This window comes from Panthera uncia (genome assembly GCF_023721935.1).
Source record: "Panthera uncia isolate 11264 chromosome C1 unlocalized genomic scaffold, Puncia_PCG_1.0 HiC_scaffold_4, whole genome shotgun sequence".
In the NCBI taxonomy this organism is placed as follows: Eukaryota; Metazoa; Chordata; class Mammalia; order Carnivora; family Felidae; genus Panthera; species Panthera uncia.
Genome location: NW_026057585.1, coordinates 15,071,277 through 15,088,609, shown reverse-complemented (window position 1 = coordinate 15,088,609; position 17,333 = coordinate 15,071,277). Strand labels below are relative to the sequence as shown.

Genomic DNA, 17,333 nt, shown 5'->3' with positions numbered 1-17,333 from the left:
TATTCAGAGTCTTTTGTGATTCTATTCAACTTTTAGCATTATTGGTTCTAGTTCTATGAAAAGTGTTGATAATTTGATAGGGATTTCATTAAATCTGTAGATTGCTTTGGGTAATATTGTCATTTTAACAATATTTATTCTCCCAATCCATGAGCATAGAATATCTTTCCATTTGTTTGTGTCATCTAGAACTTTTTTCATCAATGTTTTATAGTCTTCAGAAGACAGATCTTTTTTGTCTTCTTGGTTAAGTTTCTTCCTAAGTATTTTATTATTTTTGGTGCAATTGTAAGTGGGATTGTTTTCTTAATTTCTCTTTCTGCTTCATTATTGGTGTATAGAAATACAACCAATTTCTGGATATTAATTTTTTATCCTGCAACTGTACTTACTTCATTTATGAGTTACCATAGCTTTTTGGTGGAGTCTTTTGGGTTTTCAACATAGAGTACCATGTCCTCTGCAAATAGTGGAAGTTTTACTTCTTTCTTACCAATTTGGATGTCTATTTCTTTTCTGATTGCTGACGTTAGGACTTCCACTACTATTTTGAATAAAAGTAGTGAAAGTGGACTTGTCTTATTCCTCATTTTAGAGGAAAACCTCTCAATTTTTCACCATTGAATATGATGTTAACTGTGAGTTTTTCATATATGGCCTTTATTATGTTGCAGTATGTTTCCTCTAAACCTACTTTTTTGAAAGTTTTTATCATGAATGGATGTTGTAATTTGTCAAATGCTTTTTCTGCATCTATTAAAATGATCACATAGTTTTTATATTTTCTCTTGTTAATGTGAGGTATCATGTTGATTGATTTGCAAATATTGAACCACACTTGTATTCCTGGAATGAATCCCACTTGATTGTGGTGAATGATTTTTTTATGTATTGTTGGATTTGGCTTTCTACTATTTTGTTGAGGATTTTAGAATCTGTGTTCATCAGAGATATTGGCCTGTATTTTTCTTTTATTGTGGTGTCTTTATCTGGTTTTAGGTATCAGGGTAATGCGGACTTAATAGAATAAATTTGGAAGATTTCCTTCCTCTTCTTTTTGGGAACAGCTTGAGAAAAATAGGTATTAATTCTTTAAATGTTAGTAGAATGCATCTGTGAAGCCACCTGGTCTTAGACTTTTATTTGTTGGGAGTTTTTTTTAATTACCAATTCAATTTAATTGCTAGTAATCAGTCTGTTCTAATTTTCTATTTCTTCCTGTTTCAGTTTTGGAAGATTATATGTTTTTAGGCATTTATCCATTTCTTCTAGGTTGTCCAAATTGTTGACATACAATTTTTTTGTAATATTTTCATATTATCCTTTGTATCTTTCTCGCTCTCTGTTTTTGATGAGACTGACTAAAGGGTTTATTAATTTTGTTTGTCTTTTCATAGAACCAGATCCAGGTTTCATTGTTTTTCTAGTTTTTATTTCATTTATTTCTTCCCTAATCTTTATTATTTCCTTCCTTCTACTAGCCCTGGGCTTTGTTTGTTTTACTTTTTCTGGGTCCTTTATGCGTAAGGTTATGTTGTTTATTCGAGATTTTTCTTGCTTCTTCAGATAGGCCTATAATGCTCTAATCTTCCCTCTTAGAATAGCTTTTGCTGTGTCTCAAAGGTTTTGGACCATTGTGTTTTCATTTTCACTTGTATCCATGTTTTTTTGTTTGTTTGTTTGTTTGTTTGTTTGTTTTTAGAGAGACAGTTCTGTTTACTGTCAATGAAGCAAAAACAAAGTGTGGGAGTGCTCTAAACAGGTGATGATGAGATATAAAAGAGGAGTGACACAATAATACACAGAATTATTCTGAGTGAGCTTCAGGTCTTCATTCTAATACTCAAACCAAGAGAGAGCCATCCTTTTCCACTAAGGCTGCAGAAGAATGGAAATCTGACTGAGCTGCTCCTACAGCAGAGAGAGCAAGAAGCTGTTTTAAGATGATGTAAGAGACTACTTGTGTTCTGTTGAGAGCCCCCATCCCAAGCAGAGAATGAATGCTGAAGGTGGTCTACAGCTGTTGGAGGTGCCTGGTGCCAGCTCCCTAAGTCCTGGACTTCTCTTGATTCTCATTCATAAACTTGTCAGTCAAATACAGTTGGCCAACGTGGACCTGCAATGGATTATTCCGAGGCCTATTTTGACTTTATTCACTAGGGTTTGAATTTCTACAGGATCCTTTACCTTCTTATTTTCTCTGAAGTCATCTCTTATCCTCCTTACCACATAAGTTCTGTAATTATAGGAGCTGAAATGCTTGCTATCTCTCAGCATCAACCAGTGCAAATCTAACACTAGTGCATGGCTGGAAGCTGTCATTTTGGAAAGAAAAAAAAAATGGGTCCTCTTTAAGGAGGTCCGGAGTTGAACCTAACCCACAAAACTTTAGTCTATGCAAAACCACGAACGAAATAAAATAAAATGCAGTGGGGCTTGGTCTTGCTAGAGGGCCAGGCATCGGCCTTGGTGAGCACTGTCCCTCCATGTATTTTTTAAATTTTTTCCTTGATCTCTTGGTTTATTCATTCATTATTTAGTAGCATGTTATTTACTCTCCATGTATTTGTGTTCTTTCCAGATTTCTTCCAGAGTTTCTTGAAACATGGTGTGACTGTTCTTTTGATAATGGAATCCTAATGCGTGTACATTTCTTTAAGGTCTTGCCTGCCTGGGAGAAGGCAAGTTTATAACGGAGCAGAAATCTACAGTAACTTAAATGGATCAATACTAGTTCTGACAAGACTGGCCCTTGGCCAACCTATGAGGTAGCAACACTTCCATTTGCTGCTTACTCCTCCCCTGATCTTTACAACTTATGGGTTCTATCCTCTTAGTGCCTCACATGGGAATTGAGGACCTTTAAAGGGGAAGGTCTTAATAGGAATATTTATGCTGCTACCCCTTCTAGAAACATCTACATTTTTATGGGATCACACAAAGAAGTGAATGGCTATCCACTAATGAAATTTTAAATGGTAAGCTATCCATTTTAGGTCAAGGAGTACTTTCTACTATCTATCTCTTCTGTCTGATACAACACCCAAGCCACCTCGTGCTAGCGTGCTGTATCAGAGTCCAACCAGAGAAGCAGAACTAGTAGGAGATATATATTTAGAAAAGTATTTTAAAAATTTTTTTAAGGTTTGGTTATTAATTTTTGAGAGAGAGAAAGCATGAGTAGAGGGGAGGAAGAGAGAGAGGGAGACATAGAATACCAAGCAGGATCTGTGCTGGCAGGTGTGGGGCTCAAACTCAGGAAAGCATGAGATCATGACCTGAGCCAAAACCAGGAGTTGGATGCTTAACTAACTGAGCCACTCAGGTGCCTCTGTATTTAGAAAAGTATTGCATACAACACCCAGTGCTATGAAAACCAATCTGACAATAAATTTCATATAAAAAAAAAAAAAAAGAAAAGAAAAGTATTGCAAAGAATTGGTTTACGTGACTATGGAGGCTGGCTAGGCAAGTCCAAAATTGTAAGGTAGACTATCAGGAAGGGTAGGCTTGAACTCTCAAGCATGTTCTGAGGCTGCTTTCCATAGTCACAATTTCTTCTTCAGGAAAGCCTTGCCTCTGCTCTTATAGCCTTTAAGCTGATTGAATTAGGCCTATCCAGACTATCTAGGGTGATCTTCCTTACTTAAAAGTCAAATTGATTATGGGTTTTAATCATATCTATAAAATACTTCCATAGCAACACCTAAATTAGTGTTTGAATAACTGATGGCTGTAGCATAGTGAGTTTACACTTCAAAAAGACCATCACATCTGCTTTTTAAGAAAATTAAGAAAATTATTTTCAAAGTGTTTTGCTATTTAGGTTTTTTACTTAAAAAATATACTTTAAGCCGTAAAGGAAGTGAGGTTAAAGGGCGTATTAGAGCCTAAAGAAGATCAATAAATTATTTCTTTTTTTCTTAGGCCAAGTCTACGTCATACTTCAAAGTTCAAGTGAGTGATAGGTTTCAGTACCCATGCAATATTTTTTTTATCTTTATGATCATCTTGTGGATGATGATTTAATAGGATAATTTAGCAGCCTTAATGAATGACAAATCAACTAATTACAAGCAAAAAATTATTGTTACTGATGATGTTGGTAAAAAAGTAATTACTTAAATGTCAGATATAGTATCATTAAGGCTAATAACCAGATACAAACTGAACATAATTATTGGTGCTGATAATCAAAACCAGTTGGAAATGAATTAATTGGATGTACCATTTGGTATTATTTATGTTTTGTTTTAAAACAGCAATTATAGGTCAGGTTTATAAAACACATTACAATTTATTGAGTTACCATTGCTGACCCCAAAATAAGATAATAGGCAACTGTTGGTCATATTATAGATACATCTAGGCTCTCAATTCCTATTTCTTTTTTTGGAACTTTTTAAACAATAGGAGGTTAATAATGGGGCCATTATTACTTGTTGTACCATACAAATATTGAGTATCCTAACCTACATTTTAATAAGGCAAAATTTCATTATGTTGAAATGTAGCCCTTAGTATGTGAATAAAACCAGATTGATCGGTCTTATTTTGTCAGTTCAAAACCAGATACATTTTTTTAGCATGACATTCCTGTATTTCAAATCAATACCACACTCTGTGCCCTTTTTAATATTTAAAAATATAAATGGCTGAGTTATTGATGTTTTAAAATGCTCAGCAAGTATTTAAATTTTTTTTCTCATTATGTACACGTTTAACTAAACACTTCCTAATTTTCTCTAATCATTCTGTACCAGCTCTGAGTCTTGGACTTAGAAACATCTATTTCTCCTCCCCACTGGCCTTTCACCATCTTCTCAAAATCATTGGCAGAAGGCACGGAAAGGAGATTTAAGACTTGGGATTAAGGTTTTTCTTCCCTCAAGGTGTCTGGCTGCTTCAAAGACACTGGATTGTTTTTGAGTCTCAGTGGCTTGCGTTGGTCTGCCATTGAGTGGCCCGGCAGAGGCCTAGAGGCTCTCCCGCTGTTCTTTGCCAAGCTTCCGTGGGGCTCTGTGAGTGCTGCAGTTCCCAGCATTAGTCACTACACACCTGCTGCGTCTATCACTCTAAACTCCATTTCCCTGACCCTCATAGACATGACTGACCACCCACCCTCTGAAGGCCCACGGTATTTCTGGAGGCTCTAAAGTGACCATGATTAACCTTGTCCGATTCAGTATGATTGCCAAAGGCTGGCAATACTCCTGACTGATTTTCAAGTATCACATTCACTTTGGGGCATAGAAATACTTTTATCAATAGCCTGGATTTTCTTGGGGAAGTGGGGAAAGGAGGGGACATGGTAGATGAGAGATCCAGGAGTCTTTAGAACCAAATGTTTAACTTATTCTTCAGTCTTTTTCTTTCCTTCCTTTACCAACTTGACAATCTAGTATATATGCTATTTATTTGCTTTAGTTGTTGTATGCTTTTCAGATAGCCACTTGACTATATAGCAAGCATATTGCTTGTTGCTTGTTTAATCCTCAAACCAGTATGAGGTAGGTATTATTGTCCTTATTTTACTCTTGAGAACATGGAGACTCAGAGAGGTCAAATAGTTTTGTCTGTCATCACAAAGCTGATGAATGACTAGGGTGGGATTCATCCCTAATTCCAAAACCTGTACTTTGCCAAGCGAATTCTTGGAGACTGCAATAATATATTAAAAACTAACTTCTAATGAGTGCCTACTATGTGTGAGGCACTATTATAAGAACTTCTAGGTGTGCTAACTCATAGAAACTCCATAATTAGGTAGTGTCCCATTTTTCAAATGAAGAGGGTAGAGCATAGAAAAGTTATGTCATTGCCCAAAGCCACAAAATTAGCAAAAATCTCGGCAGTCTGGTTTAAACTTCTTATGTTTAACTTGTATACTATGGCATAATTCATGAAGTCAAAATTCTAGAATCCAAGACTTAACATATACTTAACTATACTGTTACTAGGAAAAAAAAAAAAAGTGACCAGTCATTTGGTTCAGCCATTCTCAGAATGTGGCATCCATTGGCTTTGTTTTTATAATTTGTCTTAAGAGAAAAGGAATTTTTGTGAAACCAATCTGAAAAGGGTTTGCCTTAAATTGTAGACTGCTTTTCCCATATCCTCTCACTAGGGACTCTCATAAACATAAATTCACTAATTGATACTTGAAAAAAAAAAACCTAGCATTTTAAAAAGCAATAGGTACTTGATAGAATGTTTGTGGTATGTGAAAATAATTTTTCTTGGAAACTCTAAAGTAGAGAACTTGGTAGTGTCCTGCGATCTATGTGCTGTGAACTTTTGAGAACAGCTGTGTTTCTACAGAAATCACCTTATTCAGAAGAGAGGACTTTTCTGTTTCCAGACTGGTATGAGATTGATATACGAAAGCTCAGTAATAAATTAACTGGTCCCCAAGAACATCATAATGGCTCAGGAGTAGGAATTGAAATTATACTTCACTTGTAAGCCGTAATGTGTTATGTATCAAAGAATAAAAGTAGGTGTGCTCCATAGATTTACTGAGATATATCCAGCCATACTGCATTTTTTTTCCATAGCACCTTAAAATTTCCTCATAATTCACTATTCTAGAAGTCTTTTCCATTTTCTATTTTGTTCCTTTTCCCCTTTATTCTTATCTATTTATTTACTTACTTATTTCTAGGGTTGGATATAGTGTAGCCTAGAATACAGAAAGACTTGTGTGATTCTTTAGAAATACCAATTTCAAATCCCTGATTGAAAGGGATTGGTGTTTCTCTTTTTCAGTAATAGATCAATTGAATATCCTGTCATATTGTTTGTTTGTTTTCATCTGTTTGTTTTTTTGTTTGTTGCTAGGGGCAAGGAAGAAGTAAAGAATTGGGCCAGTGTTTCTTTGACAACAAAATATGACCCATAACACTTTGCTTTGCCTGAAAAATTATATGCCATGCCCAACACCTTTTAATAATGCTCCAACACATTTGCTACCTAGAAAGTAAAGTTTTATAGCTGTCTGGATTTTAAGGAAGACCATACCCATCTGGTGAAATAGTGTGAGATGTTTAAGAAATTCTTGTTTAGAGCAGTGAAATAAAATGAGACAACAATCATAGCTCTTTATTCTTGCCCACCGTCCTAAGATAGATAAGCAAATCTTAAGCATCGAAATACTTCAGTGTCACATTGAATGTTTATTCTCAGTGCTGGAAGAGAGATTTGAGTTTTAGAATTCCATTTCTGTATAGCATTTAAATTCCATTCTAATTCCTTCAGAATTTTCTGATCTTGATTAATCAGTGCATTACACTAGTCAATATCACTATTGGAAGAGGAAAATTGAGTCCTGTTCAGGATTAATGTAGCTTAAAAAGTAATATGTACTATATTTCACTGGAGAAAAGTATGTCAAGATTGTTTTATTTGATCTTGAGATTTCTGTTGTTGTCTTCTTTTTGTTTAATGTTTATTTATCTTTGAGAGAGAGGGAGAGCACAAGTGGGAGAGGGGCAGAGAGGCAGAGACACACACAGAATCTGACGCAAGCTCCAGGCACTGAGTCAGCCCAGAGCCCAACGTGCAGCTCAAACCCGCAAACCACATGATCATGACCTGAACTGAAGTCGGACACTCAACCGACCGAGCCTCCCAGGTACCCCGAGATTTCAGTCTTCTAAACTAACAAACTATAATTTTAATCCAATCACTACAACAATATTTGAATAGTATTTGTTTTTGAATCATCTCTATCTGCTTAATGATGGCATTTATTGAGTGTTTCATGCTACATTTTCTGTTCCTTATAATAACCCTGTCAGGTATCTATCATTGTCCTCAAGTTATAAATGAATAAAGGATCAAAAAAGTTTAGTGACTTGTGTAGGGATACACTACTGATGCTTGAGCTGAATTCCATGAATTTCCACTGCAGAATCCATCAATTTGGCTGGATATTTTGTTCAAAAATATGCTAAAATATGCATGTCTTCTTGCTTATTTTCTTATTTTCTTTATTAAAAAAAATTTTTTAACATTTACTTTTATTTATTTTTGAGAGACAGAGCAAGACAGAGCACAAGTGGGGCAGGGGCAGAGAGAGGGGGGTACACAGAATCCAAAGCAGGCTCCAGGCTCTGAGCTGTTAGCACAGAGCCCGATGCGGGGCTCGAACCCACGGACGGTGAGATCATGACCTGGGCCGAAGCTGGCCACCCAACCGACTAAGCCACCCAGGTGACCCTCTTCTTGCTTATTTTCTCATTTCTTTGCTTTCTTGTCTCCCTCCTCTGACCCTTCTTAGAAGGACTTTTCCTCTTCTTTAGAAGCTTTAATCTATTTTTATTGATAAAGCTTTCCCTGACCACCACCCCATCCCTGCAAGGCTGATCTTTACAGCCTCCCAAAGTGCTCCAGAAGCACCCTGTCTATGCCTGTGATAGCACTTACTACTCTATACTATGATCTCCTGTTTGTTTGTGTAGTTCACCTATTAGAGCAAGGATTTCATTCTCTGCTGGGGTGTTTAAATGCCAATGTTTAAATCCTTACAGAAATTATTAAACTAGCTTGAACTTTTATTGCCAATAATTAATGGCTGACTGACTCAAAGCCAAATATGTGATTCTAAATGCTGTTTACTTATTCTATTCTTATTCATTATATTCTAATGCTATAATTCTACCATTATATTCTACTGCAGATATTCTTGAAAAATATAAATATTAAAGTCAATCATTTAAATGTATTTGCATATTCTGTTTTGTAAGATTCTTTTGTTTTTAATTTTATATTTAATATTTCTAACAATTAGAGACTTCTAAGATATAGGTGAAATGGAAGTAAATTTGAGCCAGTTCCCCTTCAAGCGACTAAGTTTCACATGGTTAAGAGATGATGGATGCTTTCCCAAAAAAAAGCACTTGAAAATATATTAAACAAATTAAAATGATATTAAAAAAAAAAGCAGTGCCAGTGTTTGGGACCTACCTTTGGAGATGAAGTACACAGGTTGTTTTTTAATTGCTCTGGTAATTTTAAAGCAAGTTCAGAGTTGAGGGTGAAATATCAGCCTATACATTTTTCAAGGGCAAGGATAATTCAGCCATATTCATAGAATTTAGTACCATACCTGATATATAATAGTTACTTAATAGTGGTTGCTTGAATGAATGAATGAATGAATGAACTTTAAAATGTTGATCTACCCTGATTTTTGCATTATAAATATTTTATTTATTTATTTGATCAATGTTTGATTGATGAATGTATGAATGCTCAAATACTATAAAGTATTCAAGAGCACTTATACTACTAGCTTCAAATTAAGCTAGTGCTTTCTGAATTTCACAACTAAGCTGTACTTGCCCAGCAGACCTCAACATAGTAATTCTTCTTGGATGCTTCATAAAAACTCCAAACACAAGAAGCAGCAGTTTATTGGGATGAATGAAGTACAACAATACTGCAATCAGAGTGTAAGGTTTCTTTTCAAGTCTATCCTGGGGTTGGAAGGACCTTTACCTACTGGTATGTTATATCCTGCTCAATTTTTGTTGGAAAGCAAGAGGCATTACGGAATTCAACAACCTGCAGAGGGATCCTGGCACTAGCACACACCAGGCTACTGCCTTGGGCAACTTAATAGGAGAAATTGATTGTCACGCTAGGTAGCCATCAGGATATGACTAGATTTCTTGGAGCGATAAGAACATTAAGTGGGGTTTTCAGAACTGTAGTGCACCCTTTAGGCTTCATTTCAATGGTAGTCAATGCTCAGAATCCCCCTTTCAAAGCACTGGAAAACATGCTGGTATAATTAATGTCACTAAGGTATTGTTTTTCCCTTTCCTTTCAGTTTGTTTTCTTTTTTTTTTTTTTTTCCTAAGAGAATCAGGCAAGTTACAAGACAGATGTCTCCTATGAAAAACCATTACGTAATTTGAAACAAAAAGCCAGTGTCTAATTATAGTGAGGTATTGGGGGACAATGAGTAAATTTGCTTGAATGAGATCAATCATAGACATTCTCTAGGTCACCATATTTCAACTTGGCATGCAAATTCCAAACTCATTTACAACATGCATGGTGAGAATCACAAGAAGTTCTAAGGCCAGTTTGGGAAAGATTCATAACTTTGTCAGTTGGTTATGTTCTTCATAGGATCATAAGTAATTTTAGTGTTGACAAGTACAGATTCTTGCTGGGGGCAGTTTGAAATTAAATTCACCAATTCAGTACAAATCAATAACTACTTATTGAGGACCGTCTATTTTCAAGGCTGGGCACTGAGAGGGAAAGGAAGTTGAGTAAGGCAAGGTTCCTACCCTCAAAGAACTTTCTCTGGCATGGGAAAGTGACAGCTTTTGATTATAAAGTCAAGTCTTCTTGCAAAGAAACTAATGGCTTATAGAGTAGCACGTTGGTAGGGAGATTGATTTAGGGAAAAACAAATGACTGCCCATTCCCTATGGATACCCCTTTTCCCCCATTCAACTGTAGTCAGCAACTCATCTGATAAGAAAGATACTGGAGTCCCTTATCTGTGGGGGTTATGTTCCAAGACCTTCAGTGGATACCTGAAACCACAGACAGTATCAAACCCAATGTTTTTTCCTATCTGTATTATACCTATGATAAAGTTTAATTCATAGTCACCATAAGAGATTGACAATAACTCAAAATAAAAGAATAATTATAATAGTATACCATAATAAAAGTTATATGAATGTGGTCTCTCCCTCCTTCTCTCTCTCTCAAAATGGCTTATGGTACTGTAGACACCCTTCTTCTTGTCATGATATGAGATGACAAAATGCCTACATGATGAGATGAAGTGAGGTGAATGATGCAGGCATTGTGGCATAGTGTTAGGCTACTATTGACCTGATGATATGTCAGAAGGAAGAGGTCATCTGATGCTTATGGACTGCAGTTGGCCAAGGGTAACTGAAACCTGAGAAAGCAAAACCACAGATAAGGTGGTCTACTCTATACATTATTTGTTTCTGAAATAAGGTAAAAATCACTAAGCATTTTCATAGATCTTTATGTATCTAGATATCTATGTGTCTAGATACCTTTACTCTAGGTATCTGAATCCAAGATGCCTTGGAGGAAGATTTTTACTGAATTAACTCTTATAAATAACTCAGTTGTATTGATTCTCAACTAAGGAATTTAAGGATTACCTATACTCATTTATTAGCAAAGTGTGTACTTAACATCACCATTAAGTTTATTAGCTGACAGGAATGAACTGCATATACTCCTTACAGTGAGGCTTAAGGATGTCATGGTATTTATCTGAATTGGAATATACTAAAAATTCTCAGGTTAAATACAGTGCTGTACTACAATAGGGAATTCACTAAAGTGGATAAAAGGAATGTAATTGTTCACACTCTGTATTTGCAAGGGTTTCTGATTTTCATGTAACACATCCAGGTTGCTCCAAATGCCATTTCCTCATGTTTCTTCTGTTCAGTTCTTACTGCCATTTGCCTATTTTGATGACTTTCTACCTTACATTTGAACAAATGTACATAGTCTAAAGCAGAGGTGTTTTTTTTTTTAAGTTTATTTATTTATTTTGGGGGGGGAGGAAAAGAGAGAGAGGGAGAGAGAATCCCAAGCAGTCTCCATGCCATCAGCACAGAGCCCAAAGCACGGCTCGATCTCATGAACCACAAGATCATGACCTGAGCCAAAACCAGGGTTTCTCAGCCTTGGTGCTGTTGGCATTTGGAGCCGGATAATTCCTTGGAAATGGCTGTCCTGTACATTGTGGGGGTGTTGAGTATCATTCCTGGCCTCTACCCACTGGATTCCAGGAGTACACACCCCCAACTGTGACAAATAAAGTATTTCCAGACACTGCCACATGTCCCCCTGGGAGGCAAAATTGCCCCAGTGGAAAACAATTCATCTAAGGCAGGTTTCTAGATATTCTTCCTCAGTCTCACTTCTGTTCATGATAGCTGCCATTTTAATGGTTCTAAGCCTTGCTTTCATTCTGTTACTCCTGTGCCCCTAAACTTCTAGTGACTTTTTACCCTAGTTCAGACCTTTATCCCCCTCACCCCTATCTTTTTTAAGTTTCATTTTTAGCAGAATGCTACATGCACATGTTAACGAGTAAAAGAGTACAGAAGAGCCATGAAAAGCGGCCTCCTGTTCTATTCCTCTCTTCTCTCCTGTCTGAGAGGCAACTTTAAAAACTTTGTTTCTGACTTACTTCCAGCAGTTTTCTCCATAGTTCTAGGTTTAGTTACACTTCTGTTTATTTCACTTATCAATTTTAGGCAAAATCTATTGGCTATTTGTTTTAAAGATGGGGTTATAACTCAGGTATATAATTTGGCTTTTACCCTCTCTCCTTTCCATTTTTTGACATGTAGGTGATTATTTCTAGTCATACATGGTAATCTTTAAAAGATAATATATTTTTGGTCAACCAACTTTCAAGACCACAGTGTTGCACCCCCTCAAGCTGAGTGAGATAGAGACCAAGTTGATAATATCTCTCAACCTTCCCACTTAGTAAGATGGGAGCTTCACTGCTTTTACCTTATCTTCCTCTTTTTCCATATCCACCTTCTGTCAGCTATACTTTTATTTACGTTCCCATTTACAATGTTGACATTTTCATTCTTTCTTGCAAATACAACAAAGTCTTCTATGCCATATTCTTAGCTTGACCCTTTAAGTTGAAAGCCAATAAACCAAATTTACATTTTATGACAATATAAACATTTCTCCCTACCAGGTCAAGTATAGAGCTATAATTTTATTTCCTTCTCCATTGTTCAATGGCATGATCCTTGATTCACTTGAAGGAGAAAGATCAGTGTTAGTGTCAGAGAACTTCTTTCTTCAATTCTCATAGCTCTGAAAAATCATGGCATATTTTACATTGATTCATAAATAGCCCATATCTTTCTTGTGAGTTTTTGTTTTAGTCTAGTTAACATCCATCACCATACATATTTATACTGTTTTTCTTACAACCAGAACTTTTTTATTTTTTATTTTTTAAGTCATTATTTTAATTCCAGTTAGTTAATACACAATGTTATATTAGTTTCAGGTGCACAATATAGTGACTCAACACTTCCATATATCTCTCAGTGCTTATCATGACAAGTGAACTCCTTAATCCTCATCATCTATTTAACCTATCCCCCCACTTCCCTCTGATAACCATCAGTTTGTTTTCTATAGTTAAGAGTCTGCTCATTTCTTGTGATAAGAACTTTTAAGATCTACTCTCTTAGCAACTTTTGAGTTTACAGTCCAGTCTTATTAACTATAGTCACCACACTGTGCATTAGATCTTGTGAGTTTTTATTTGCTTTGTTTTTGCACTGCTTGTCTGTTTTTCTTCACCATATCCTCACATTTATCATGCTGATTAATCTCTTTTCCCACATGCCCAACCCCACTCTTAGGGCTTCTCTTCATTGTTTTCCTAGGTTGGACCCACAGATGCCCGAAACCCATGTCTTTGTGATTTTTGTTTTGAATCCCATGTCTTTGTAATTTTTGTTTTATCTTCATTTTGCTAGAGTATAGCTGCAAGTAACTTACAAATAAAAAGAGTCTTGAGTGATTAAAAACTTCTCTCTTCTACCCTCACTCTGATCAGTAGGTTGAACATAAAATTCTAAGCTAAAAATAATTTTGTTTACAATTCTAAAGGTACAGTTAGACCCAGGGCTGCTGAAAGGCATACGTGTTTTCTTGACATATTTCTCTCTCTCTTGTATTTGGTGTCAATAAGTTAGGCTACGGTATATGCAGTGCCAAAATGTCAGTAGCTTGTCACATGTTAACTGTGGGTATCTCTATTTTGGCCTCATTTGTCTTCTAAGTATGGGATCTAGACTCCAGAAGTCGTCCCTAGCAGAGAATGCTCAACTTTTGACAAGAGAAAGGAACTATGATAGAACCAAAAAATGTTGACATTTCAAGCTCCTACTAGCGTTATTACCATTCACATTGAAACCAGTCACATGTCCAAACCTGACACCAATGGAGCAGGAATCATTGCCTCCAAAAGTCTTCCTTCTCCAGCATCCCATATCCATCACATGGGAAGGAGCCCCAGGGAAGGGTCTGAGGGATGGGCCTTATACAGAGCAACAGTGAATAAATAGGAATAATAATATATTCTACCACATTTTAGAATTTTAGGGTTTACTCTCTTTATTCTTAGAGTTCTGAAATTTTATGACTATGTATTGAGATGGTTCTTTTATTCATCCATTATGCTAGGCACTTGGTGGATCTTTATAATCCAAAGACTCATATCCTTCTTGTGGGAAAGATTCCTCAATTCTTTCTTTAGTAAATCCTCCTTCCTGTTTTTCACTCATTCTTCCAGGAAATTGAACCACCTGAATTGCTTTTATATGTATGTTTTTATCTTTTTTATTTTTTAGACATATATTCCATTATTTTGTCTTTTTGCCTTATGATATTTTTTGAGACATTTATTTTCAATTGATCTTTAAACAAATTTGACGATAACAAATTATTGTTTTGATTTTTATTCTCTCAAAATATTTTGTTCTTGTTTTATGAATATAAAATGTTCTTGAATCTCTGAGTAGATGAATCTGCTCATTTTAATATCCTTTTCTATTTCCTGAATTATCTCCATTTCCTTCAGTGTGCATTTTTCTGCTTGTTTACCTTGGCTGTCTTTTCAAAACTTTCTGACTAGAAGAGAAAGACAGATATCATATGTTTTCACTCATATGTGGAACTTGAGAAACTTAACAAAAGACCATGGGGGAAGGGAAGGAGAAAAAATAGTTACAAACAGAGAGGGAGGCAAACCATAAGAGACTCTTAAATACAGAGAACAAACTGAGGGTTGAAGTGGGGGGAGGGGAAAATGGGAGATGGGCATTGAGGAGGGCACTTGTTGGGATGAGCACTGGGTGTTGTATGTAAGTGACGAATCACAGGAATCTACCCCCAAAACCAAGAGCACACTGTATATGCTGTATGTTAGCTAACTTGACAATAAATTATATTAAAAAAAGAAAAAAAAATAATTTCTGACTAGAAGCACTATGAAGGAATTAGTCTAATTTGGCCTCCAGAAGCAGTATATCTGGTGATGTCTGTCTGATAGACCAGAATGCCAAGACTCCACTTTGAGACTACAGTGTCCAAACAGGAGCCTCACCTTTGCTCACACACTTAATTCAAGGTTTTTTTCTAACCCTTACCAGATACACTCCAGAGAGTGCCATATATTTTCCTGCCCAAAGATATGAACATGGATTGATACCCACCCTTGGGAATAAGCTACGAATTGCAAAGTGCATGCTTCTCTTTGAAGAGCCCATTAAGAAATGAAAATGTATTTTCATTTCTATAAGGTTGTGGATTTCACAAAGCTTGTATTTTATACTGGTATAGAAGACTCAATCAACCCTTTGACTTAGTAAGCATAATAATTAAGCTGGTCTGCTTGTCTGTGCTCTTTCCCAATGTCAATGTGAATGTTAGATGATTTGATGAAGGGCCCTAGAGCACAAGCTTTCACATTTTTTTAATCTAAGATTAACTGTAATGCATTTTACATTAAGACTCAGTAATGCATATAAACATAAATATGCACTTAATGGAAATAAAAATTCACAAAATGCCATACTATATACAAACCAATTTTATATTTTCCTTTATATTTCAGATATTAAAATTCTGATCAACACTTACTAGATGTGTTTTATGACTCACTAATATTTTATCATATATAAAACAGTGCTATAGAAATTCTATGAAGTAAATAAAAATGTTCTCTGGGTTTTCAAGTAAATGTCATAAATTCCCTACTCTAAAGATATTTTCTTCATTTTTTAACATCATTTTAAAACTCAGAATCTTTTTTTAAGTTTATTTATTTATTTTGAGAGAGACAGAGAGAGTGCAAGTTGGGGGGCAAGGGGAGAGAGAGAGGGAGAGAGAGAGAATCCCAAGCAGGCTCCACGCTATTAACACAGAGCTTGATGAGGGGATTGAACTCAGGAAATCATGAGATCATGACCTGAGCTAAAATCAAGAGTTGGATGCTTAAACGACTGAGCCACCCAGGTGCCCCTTAAAGCTCAGAGTCTTATTATGTGTGTTTAACATAACAATTCTTAGCAAGCTTTGTTATCTGTGTATTTTCTCCAAAATTCAAACTTAAAGGAAAACCTACAAAACTAAAATGAAGAATTGACCCCAATGGTTGCTTAGTGTAATAATGAATATATGTGGTCGTTGTCTTAATTGGGATATTGTATGATCAGGTTGCTTGTTTGAGGGACAATGGGATTTGCAACATACATCAAACAATTTTCATTAAGAAGATTTAAGTGTTGTTGCTCAATTTTGGTCCACTTCTATATGTTGAGGTAGCTGTAAGGATGGCTAGAAACAAATAGCTCAAGGACTGTGCTACAGATTCCCCTCTGCCAGGTGGCTGTGGCTGAACCTCTCCTAAATATTTTGGTAAAAAAAAAAAAGTGTATCACATTTGCACAAGATTAAGTTGAGCACTCTTTTAAGATTGATTAAAATCTGGGACTGGCAGAGCAAATGACTCAACAGAAAACATGAGGCATGTGTTATGTTATACAAGGAAAATAACTCTGTATTCAGGACAGCTTTCTTAGAAAACCAGAGACAATGGCAGTGAATTCTAAATCAAAAATACATTGCAGTGAAATAACCCATGACCGAAAAGGAACTGTGAGCACACCCATGGTTAACATCAATTGATTATGTGTTGAGTAAATGAGGGTTTGTTTTCAATTGTTATTTGGGGAATTGAGTACCTTTCAAGTAGCAAGAAAAGTTGCAGAAAGTGCACAGTTTTAAGTGGATTCCGTCATGTTACTGAAAAATCTTAAGTGTTGGTTAACTTACACAAAAGAGAAAGTAAACTACTTCTAGGTTTTTCTACCTCTACTGGGGGTTGGGAAGATAGTGGCTTGCTTTTTAGAGTTTTCCAGAACCCTTCCAAAGAAGTGTTGTTGTAGATTCTTTTAAGTAATAGCCACACAAATAATCACAGATTATGGTGTCATACAACTCCATTAACCAGGTGAAGGAAAAATAGCAACATTTTCATTTTACTGAGATGTCAGCTTCCTCCCTTGCTGTACCATGCATCTTAATGTCCTTGCGGTCTACACTGACTTGGGGCTCCAAACCTCTGTCATTACTTGGCAATACCTTTCTCTAATTTCTTGTGACACACGGTGCTTAAATCCATAAGAAATGTGAGGTGAGGCAGAGAGAATTCCTGCAGACTGACTTGCTATATGCAGAACACTCATTTGCATTATTCATTA

At 35.9% G+C, this 17,333-nt stretch overlaps 1 protein-coding gene and 1 pseudogene across 1 annotated transcript in view; one reads left to right on the top strand and one right to left on the bottom strand.

Annotated features, from left to right (window-relative positions):
• NTNG1 (netrin G1) overlaps window positions 1-17,333 on the top strand; it is a 288,466-nt gene that overhangs the window by 31,453 nt on the left and 239,680 nt on the right. The gene's annotated exons all lie outside the window — the stretch shown is intronic.
• Window positions 1,324-4,698, bottom strand: LOC125912325 (LYR motif-containing protein 4-like; annotated as a pseudogene).